Source organism: Lactuca sativa, chromosome 9 (genome assembly GCF_002870075.4).
Source record: "Lactuca sativa cultivar Salinas chromosome 9, Lsat_Salinas_v11, whole genome shotgun sequence".
Classification (NCBI taxonomy): domain Eukaryota; kingdom Viridiplantae; phylum Streptophyta; class Magnoliopsida; order Asterales; family Asteraceae; genus Lactuca; species Lactuca sativa.
In genome coordinates, this window is record NC_056631.2 from 24,421,106 (window position 1) to 24,431,383 (window position 10,278).

The window sequence follows — 10,278 nt, forward strand, 5'->3', positions numbered from 1 at the left end:
TTTTGAATTAAATTTAAATAAAAAATGAGGTGGAGTGGTGTGTTTAGTGGTAGGTATTCCATGGTTAGTGGAAGAGAGTGTGGTGATGATGTGACATCCACAACTATAGTGGTTAGTGGTGGGTATAACGGATGACCTTATCTGTCCAATCCATGCAAATAAGTGACGTCTATTTTTAATTTATTTATATTCATTAAGTTACACAAAAACATAAAAATGTAATCCATCTGAATGCTTATAATTCCTATACCAACTATGGTCCTTGTTGAATTATTTGTGTTTTGAATACGTTTTAATCAACCCAATATATTTTTCTTAACAAGGGGTCCAGGACACAATATTAAAGATTCATCCCTTTAAGTAGGTATTAGTACATGATACATGACGGATGTACATTGGTTCAGCCATTATACTTTAAGGTCATTGTCATCCGGTTATTATATAAAGGTTTAGAAAATCCCATAAATGGTCATGCCTTTATTTGGTTTTTGGTACTACTTTAATGACCTTATATTGGTTACTAGTTTTCGTTTTGTGTTAGTCTAAGCAAAACTATATTATTTCCAACTAGGTTATAACCCGTGGACACCACGGATGAAAAAATTAAAAGTAATTTTATTTATATTTATTAATACTTAATAATTGAAGAATGATAATGAACTTTTTAATAATTAATAAATATAGATGTTTTATTAGTCATGTCATAATGATATGATGATTCGTTAAAATTACGAAAGCATAGTGGTTTGAATATCCAATCGGCAATTTGCATTTCTATATATGTTAGAAGAATATCATTTTTGTAGAATTGGATCAAAATTTAAATAAAATAAAAATAAAATTTGATATAAATAATAAAATTGTACAAAGTTTTTATAAATAATATAAAAAATGGTTACTAAATTCAAATAATGTTATTTGATTCATAATTAATGTGAAAAATAATAGTGTAATACGAATCTAGTTATACATGATAGGGTCGTATGGGAAAATTGGAACCATAAGTTATTAACAAAGTAAACTAAGAGTGAAATTGAAATTATAAAAGTTCATTTCGGATTTAACACAATTCTTTGTTGGATCTAATTATATACAGATGCAAGTTTGTTTTCTAGCATAATTTCATTTAAAACAAACTTGCATTTTTATCATGATCTTTTTTTTTCCTTGACATAGTATTAACGTGACAACTCTAAGGTAAGAAACTCGACTTCAAAAGTGAATGCGGGAGTGTGATGTATTTCTGATTATTCAACATTTAAATTACAAACATCCAAACACCCTTTAATTATTTTTTTGATTTTTTTTGTAGAAATCACAAAAGAGGCATATGCTTTTAGAGGAGATGGTTACAGACCAGCCAAGAGTTACCAAAAGGTATACATCATGTTATTTCTTATTTTCTTTATTAATGTTATTTTCATCATAAGCATTGTAGTGTAAAAAAAAGATCATAAATGGTACCTGTTGTAAAGGAATACATAAACTAACATAATAGAGTAGTAGTTGAACTTTAGTAAAACAAATTTACTGCATGAAAGAGTGCCATACAACAAATCAATATCAATACTTGCTATTTCTTGCATTTATACAAAAAGGTTATAAATGCAATAAATAGAAAAATGGCATAGCAAGTTACAAAGTACAATGCATTAATAATAAAAATATATACCAAACATCAACATGTGCAACAAAGTTACGAAAATTGGTATGAAAATAAACACAGAAACAGAATTAAGTAAAAACAATTGTGCGACACATACAAAGACACAGTAATATGAAGGTAAAATGTTATTTCCAAATGGAAACTATCTTTACACAAAAATTAAAAGGTATGATGTTGACTTTGTTGTACAAAGTTACATGTATTGATGAAACTATCTTTATATATAAAAAAATTGTGACAGTTATAAAATGAAAAGTAAAAAAAACAGTATTTTTTGATGTTTATAGCATCACAGTTTAAATGGCAAGTAAAAGAAATGACATTTTCCGACAGGAACCATGAATACCTGCTAAAAATTGAAGTGTATTGCTATTTCCGATGTAAATATGTCTTAAAGAGCTAAAATCATTGATAAGAGTCAACGATAGAGATAGATACATGATCCTCTCTAAAATAGTATAGTTTGTTATATTTCCCTGTATTTATATTGTGTTCAATACAAGATCATCTATCAAGGTGAATTCATTAAATTCCTTATAATATTTCTATAGCAACAGTTGCTTTTAATATTGATTGAAGAACATAAACCATTATTACCTGCTAAAACATTTGGTTTAACGCTCGCCATCAATCTACAAAGGCATTTTATGGTTTCAAGTTCTGGTTTTCTGAGCGAAATAATAGCAGAAACACATTGGAATATACACATTAAGAGGTAATTTGTTTTACTGTAAGTTCTAATTTTCTTATATGCTCTTGTGGATGACACAAACATACTCTGATTCCAAAGCCTCGGATAAATAGTGTAAAAGAAAAAGGGCTAATGTGGGGATATAGCTACATGATGAACTCAACTGCTATCAATATTCCACATCGACCTAGTGACAATCAAACAACTCTTTTCTGTAATATCAAGAATGAAAAGACAACAAACCATTATCAATTATACCTGAACAAATAACCAAAACAGTAACTTTTCATAGCAATTTGAAAAAATGATTAAACATTTCAAATAACACATTGGATTTTTTAATTTTTGCAACCCAATCATCAGGTATGTCCTTAATCATCTCGTGTATTCTATACATGTATTGTTCAGCCTATAAGAGTGGGGATTATTTTTGTAGAGAGATAAAGAGAAATCGCCATCGATACCAGGATTCATAGTCGTAGATGGAAGAATGAAAGGAATCAAACACATGCCACACAACATTACCATGATCGTAGAGGGGAGATAGCAGATCGTGGAGAATGAGTTGCCTTCAGTGTAGCTAGGAACCGTATAAAACCTGTAAATAGAGTTGGTCTAAGAAGAGATTTCATACGACTTCAGAAAGCATATAACGAATCCGTTTATTTATCCTTAATTTGTGGATACAGAATAATTTTAGGCTATTTGAATTTAGAATGTTTCATTAGATAGGAATTAAATTGAATTCTAATTTAGGATAAGATTTATATTAAAGACAGTAGATTGCACCAGTCTATTGTGTTCCAGACGTTAGACAAAAAAGAAACAACAATCAACATAAAATATGAACATTTTAGGGCTCAAATAGAAAAAACAGATATCTGACTAACCTTTGCTAATTTCTGCATAGAAGAAGAAGGTATGACGATTCTTGTTCCCTCATAAAGATGATTAGCGGTGGATAGGGTTTTTAGAGAAACAAAAATCAAAGATAGCATAATAGCTCTTCCATTGATAACGTTTCTACTTTCTACCAGGTGAATCAAAAAGCTGCTAATCCAGCGAGATACCCGAATAGGAGGAAGAAACGCATGGTATAGATATGGAGGACAGGGTATTAAAATTTCCAATTTTGAATCCCTCCATTCACGGTGTAAATATCCAGAAGAAAAATCACACCATAAACATTACTGGCTCAAAAGTCCTTATTTGTAGGAACGAATTATAGGTATAAGATAGAATATAGAAACCGATTTGCTGAATATTGACTTTGATTGATGATATAACCGAAAAAATTATTGTTGAATATTGACTAAATTGATAATGCAGTGGGCGGGAACAATTTTCTAAGAAAATGGGAGAAAATTACACGTGGAATGGATGTGTTTATAAGAATGACATGTGGCACCTTAAAGAGGTTTTTATTAGGTAGAGAGATTAGAAAGTCTTGGGACAAACACACACTGTATATTCAGCATTGATTGTTTTTCTAATGCACTATTTGCTTGAATGATATTCAACAATTTAAAATAACATTTTAAGATGGATAACTAGGTAAATTCAAAACATAAATAGTTTATGAAAAACATAATGTATTGTTGATGGAAGACTCATTTGATCTTTCTTGATTGTCTTGAGAATAAGATAATCCATTGAGATGATTTAGGCATGAATTTTTGCTCATTCACCAATAATTATTGTATGAATTTCGTTGTGGTGGTGACCTATACAAATTTTAATTCCCTTGATTTATATTGAGATAAGGGCTTATTGTTCTTCATTCACTTATTGTATTAATTGGTTCTTCAATAACTTCTTTGAGTGTGTGTCTCTAAATTTTTGAATGAAAAGGAAGGATCATTTGAATTACAAGTATGTATGCCAGGGATGTGATTGGGAGCGGAAGGCTATAAGGGCCTTGAGGGAAATGGTTTCCCCGCTATTTTGGGTTATAAGTATTATATTATATAAAACATTTGATTCGATAAATTGGGAGTACCTTGACTCTATCCTTGCATAGATGGGCTTTGGTTCTAAATGGCGATTTTGGATTAAGGGATGCTTGAATTCATCCCATGCTTCAGTGATCATTAATGGGTCTCCGATGAAAGAATTCAAAATATCCAAATGTATACGCCAAGGCAACCCATTCTCACCACTCCTTTTCATGATAGCCAGGGAAGGTCTTAACGTGACGGTGGAGGCTGTCAAAGACAAAGGACTATTCAAAGGTGTCCAAATCCGAAATGGAGGACCTATTCTCTCAGAGTTGTTTTATGTAGACGACACGATATTTATTGATGAATGGTAGAGATCCAATCTAAAAAATCTTGCACGAATTCTAAGATTCTTTCACATATCTTCTGATTTAAAAGTGAACTTTCACAAATCAAGGGTGTTTGGAATTAGGACTTCCAATGGCGAAATTGCAAACTGGGCCAATATTCTTGGATGTGAAACGAGATCCTTTCCTTTTAAATATCTTGGTTACGAGTTCGTTGTGATGCCATTCAGGCTCACCAATGCACCAACAACATTCATGGATCTCATGAACCAGGTATGCATATCGATGCTGGATCGGTCGGTGATTGTGTTTATTGATGATATTTTGATCTAGTCCAAGACCAGGGAGCAACACGAGAATCATTTTTGGGAGGTTTTGGAGACCTAGAGGAGGGAGAGGTTGTATGCAATGTTCTCTAAATGTAAGTTTTGGTTGCACAAGGTGCAGTTATTGAGGGACATCGTCAACCATAAAAGTATATTGGTCAATCCAGCCAAGATTGAGGCAGTAATGAGGTGGGAGGTTCCGAGAATGCCATCTGAGATTCGGAGTTTTCTAGGTTGGGTGGTTATTATCGGAGGTTTATCCATGATTTCTCCAAGATCGATGTACCATTAACCCACTTGACGAAGAATAATGTTACTTTTCGATGGGGGCCCAAACAACAGTCTGCTTTTGAGACGTTGAGATAGAGATTATGTGAGGCCCCGATTCACATACTTCCCGAGGGTATGGATGATTTTATACTTTATTATGATGCGCCTATCTTGGGATTGGGGGTTGTACTCATGCAGAGGAGTCACGTGATTACATACACTTCAAGACAACTAAAGCATCATGAGACGAATTAACCCTACGCACGATTTAGAGTTAGGGGCTGTGGTTTTTTTCATCAAGATTTGGAGACACTATTTGTATGGGTTCAGGTGTACTATCTATGCTGACCACAAGAGTCTGAGATACTTGATGGATCGGCCGAATCTGAACATGAGGTAGTGGAGATGGTTGGATGTGGTGAAAGATTATGATTGTGAGATCCTATACCACCCCGAGAAGGCAATGTTGCAGTCGATGCCTTGATCCGCAAGGCGACTAGTGCACCTATTGAAGATTTATGTTTGGGGATGGTTATTGTTTCTCCTCTTTTAGATATGATTAAGAAGGCACAAATGGAAGGATTGAAGAAGGAAAATTGGAAATCGGAATGAATCAGGGATCAAATTCCATTGTTCGCCAGAGATAGTCTGGGCTTGTTGACTAAGTGTAGAAGGGTTTGGGTCCTAACTACTGGTGGGGTTAGGTAGACAGTGTTGGAGGAGGCTCATAAGTCAAAGTTTTCGATCCACCTAGGGGCCACAAAGATGTATAAGGATTTGAAGTTGAGCTATTGGTGGCTCTGTACGAAGAGGGGGATAGCATTGTTTGTGGGGCGGTGCTTGACTTGTCGGAAAGTCAAGGTCGAACATCAGAGACCCCATGGCAAGATGCAGTCGTTACCCATTTCCATGTAGAAAATGGAAGATATCACCATGAATTTCATCACAAAGTTGCCAATGAAGACATGTGGGGTTGACTCTATATGGTTCATTGTTGATAGATTGACCAACAGTCCTTATTTCATACTGATCGCTGAGAGTATATCTACTGAGAAGTTGGCTGGTATTTATATATGGGAGGTGGTGGTTCGGCACGGGATTCCAGTTTTGGTGGTTTCGAATCGAGATGTTCGTTTCACCTCTAGGTTGTGGAGGAAGTTTCATAAGGAGTTGGGTACTCAACTGTATTTCAATACAACATACAACCCCAGACCGATAGACATAATGAGCGGACGATTCAGAGGCTCAAAGATATGCTTAGGGCTTGTGTACTAGATTTTGGCGAGAGTTAGGATACTTACCTTTCACTGGCCGAGTTCTCCTACAACAATAATTATCAAGCCAGTATTGATCGACCGACTTTCAAGATTTTGTACGGAAGGAAGTGCAGGACCTCGGTTTGGTGGGGCAAGGTCGGGCATCGAGTCATGGGGAGTACTGAGATAGTACTTAAGACCACTGAGTTGATATAACAGATGATCGATAAGTTGTGAATCGCACAAAGTCGGCAGAAGAGTTATATGGACCAGTGTCGATCGGACCTCGAATTCCAGGTGGGTGATCATTTGGTATGAATATGGTTTTGGATCTGAAGTGTAGTTGAGTTTTTGAGCCATGCATGTGATTTTTATCAAAAACTTATTTTGATTCTTTATGGATTCTAGACATGCATGTCCATAAAATACAGACTTTTATGATGATTTTTGTATTAGTAACCCTTTTAGAGTAAATGAGCTAAGGACTTTCTGGAATAAGTGCTTAGTGGGTGAATCCATGTCTTATTTACTCTTTTTGGAGCCTAGAGTTTGAGATTTTAATCTTTGGGGTGGTATTAATTGATAAATTTGGAAAATTTATCATTCTAGACAATGTTTTGGACTAGATCCGAGCTGTAGAGCTTTGCGAATCAAAGAAAACGGCTTAAACCATTAAATTGTTGGAAACCCAGTGTCCACGACATGGCATTAGGTCGCCACAAAGTGGCGACTGGGAAAATCACTACTGTCTCGATGTATGAGGGCCACGACGTGGCCATGGATGGCCACAGCGTGGCTGTTGACTAAAGTTAACATTGACTGTTAACTTTGACCGTTAACTTTTGGCTTGAGTTGACTTTTGGTCAAACACCTATTTTGGAAGAAGAGCTAAGAGTTTTATCTGGTATGACTGTATAGGTGGTGCGTAGTAGCGGTGTTTTAACAGTGATAACAGTAGCAGTTGAGCCTTGTCTAAGAGATGAGTCTTCTCACTGTACTTGTGGATCAAAGGCACTAATATCTGTGACAACCCGAACCTTTTTCCGTTACCATTAACCGATTTCCGTTAATAAAATATGAATTTTATTGAGTTTCCGTCAAACTTCTTGGTTCAGAAAATCATCTAGTTATATATAATTAAATTCATTTACGAGTCAGAACCAAAATCGCACGAAATACCCGAATTTTCCGAAAAAACCAAACATTTTTCGGCCTGAACGACTTAATGGTCGTAAACCCGTGTATAGCCGTAAACCAGTTTGCGGTGGGTGCCAGGTGGACCCCACCACCGACCATACCCTTAGCCTATATATACGGGACCCCCACCTTCATTTGAACCTTCTTGGCCGAAAAATCTCTCCTTCTCTCTCTAAACACTTGACCGTAAACACCATAAACACCCTTTTTCTTCTGAAAATCATCGAGAATCGTCATTGGGAGTTGATTTGGAGCATCTAGAACACGTTTTTCATCGAATCCAACATCTTTGTTCTTGAGTGTACGGCCGTACACCCTTCAAATATGCAAATCCTCATTGACTGTAAACCAGTTCACGACCGTACACACTTCAAACCTTCAAAGGCCGTAAACCCTTCAAGAGGAAGTTCACGGCCGTAAACACCTCCTAAGCGGTGCATTAGGCTGAAAACCCGCTTTCCTCGATTCAATCGAGTCCCAGTAACATTCGTAAACCAAAAACAAGTGTTTTTCTAACACTATAATTAATGGTTTTGATAATAAAATACATATGTGTATTTAATTGATATGAGGATCCTGCTAATCCCGCGTACGACAGCTCAAGGGTCATTTCCAGTTCTGTTGTCCGACATTTCACGCAACCAATTGTGAGTTCATACCCCTACGCTTTTATAATTTTTAATGTTTTCAGGGGGATAGAAGCCAAACACTAATGATTTTGCGAACGAAAACAAAAGGATTTCAACAATTTTAAAACTTATGCAATTGATTCAGTCCAACGATTTCTATAAAATATATAAATATTTGATCCCTTTTGTATTATGCGGAGCATAAGGGACACTTTCAACTCAAAAACATAATTTCATAGTTTTCAGATCAATATACGAACCAAGTACACGACATACATGCAAACTATAATAGGTATAGTTTGGGGTTTTCAATACACAGTTTTTACAAATTCAGAGCTTTACATTGCTAAACATATAAACTATAACAGATTTAGTTTATGATATACGTTACTACGAGAGTATAACCTTTAATAGTTAATTAAATATAATTATTACCTTATACAGTATACATACGGATTCAAATACGAAAGAACCATATAGACCTACACGTAAACTAGTTAATATAGGAATTTGAGACAACACTTCAATTGTACCTTTCGGGGTACATGTTAAATCCTATCATAGTATAACCAGAGTCTCCTGGAGGGAGAGCGTGAGATTATTGAATAGATCTATTCGGGACTGACAATCCCACACCTGAACTGCTAGCTACAGTTAGGCAGGCATTCCTGGGGTGACAAATGTCATATATCCGACACTTGAAGAACGTCGTAAAGGTCACTAGGTCATATCAAACATGGTTATACGACTCACAATAGTATAAACTAATATTTGGTTAGGGGATTTCATTCTTCATTAGTTTTATTTTAATTAATAGAACTACTATACATTACACTGGAGGATTTCAGGGATACAATACTCGGTTTTATTTTAAATAATAAGACTATTATACATACTGGTGGTAGCCAGGGTTTTCAAACAGAACATATAGCCAGAGTTTTCAAACAAAACATACTATACATACTTGTAGCAGCCAGGGTTTCCAAACAAAACATATTATACAAGTGGTAGTCAAGTTTTACGAGCAGAAAACATTAACGAACATACGATTTAGAAAATATTGGATTTTTTTGGGAAATATGCATACATTTTTACAGAATTCAATGACTGGTTTTCACTACAAAAACATTCTTATGAACCCACCAGCTTTATGCTGATACTCTTTCAAAATTGTTTGTATTCTCAGGAAATCAGTAGACAGGTACATCACACAAATTTTGAGAAGACGGAGCGTATAGAGTCACGTCTTTTACTTTTGGGCTATACTTTTGATGTATAAAAACATGAATCAAACAGATGTAAATATTCATATTTTAAAGTAATGGCTGTGTTTACTTTGATTACTATGATGCAATTGTTGTGATACTAAATATGACGTCATCCACCCCCGAACGTTTCCGCCGTTTCGGTTTGGAGGTGTAACAAATTGATATTAGAGCTATTGTTTATAGTGAACTAAGTATACCGAACCTTACATGGTATACAACTATAAACACTAAGGGCGCCGAAGTGCTCTGAACTAAAAGTATACTTTTAAAATATAAGTATTTTATAAGAAGTATATAAGTATACATATGTATCAGAAAACAGTATCATGAGTAGAACAAAACAAAAGTATTTGGATGTTGGACACTGCGGTTAAACCTGAATAGTTATGTAATCATGTCTGGGATCAATATAGCCTGATCAACTATATTTATTTGAGACATGACCAACATGTGTTTGGGAGTGACTGTGGTGTTGCAGATGTTACAAATTATGTTTGTGAACGTTCATTTACGTTGTTTACGTTCATTCATTTAAGTTCATTTTATATTCATAAATGTTCAACTATGATTACATTACTATATTATATGTTTCTTTATGTTTATATATTCAATTATGTTTGTTCATCTCCATTCATACATTCGTTTAGAATGTTCATGAACATAAATGAACGAACATAAACAATTTAATTTG

At 34.8% G+C, this 10,278-nt stretch overlaps 1 long non-coding RNA gene across 1 annotated transcript; it reads right to left on the reverse strand.

Moving 5' to 3' along the window:
• Positions 1-2,584: 2,584 nt before the first annotated feature.
• Positions 2,585-3,494, reverse strand: LOC128128718 (uncharacterized). Its single transcript, XR_008226726.1, has 2 exons — positions 3,248-3,494; positions 2,585-2,955 (listed from the first exon to the last, which is right to left on the reverse strand). It is a non-coding gene; the product is annotated as an uncharacterized LOC128128718 (long non-coding RNA).
• Between the last annotated feature and the right edge of the window lie 6,784 nt (positions 3,495-10,278).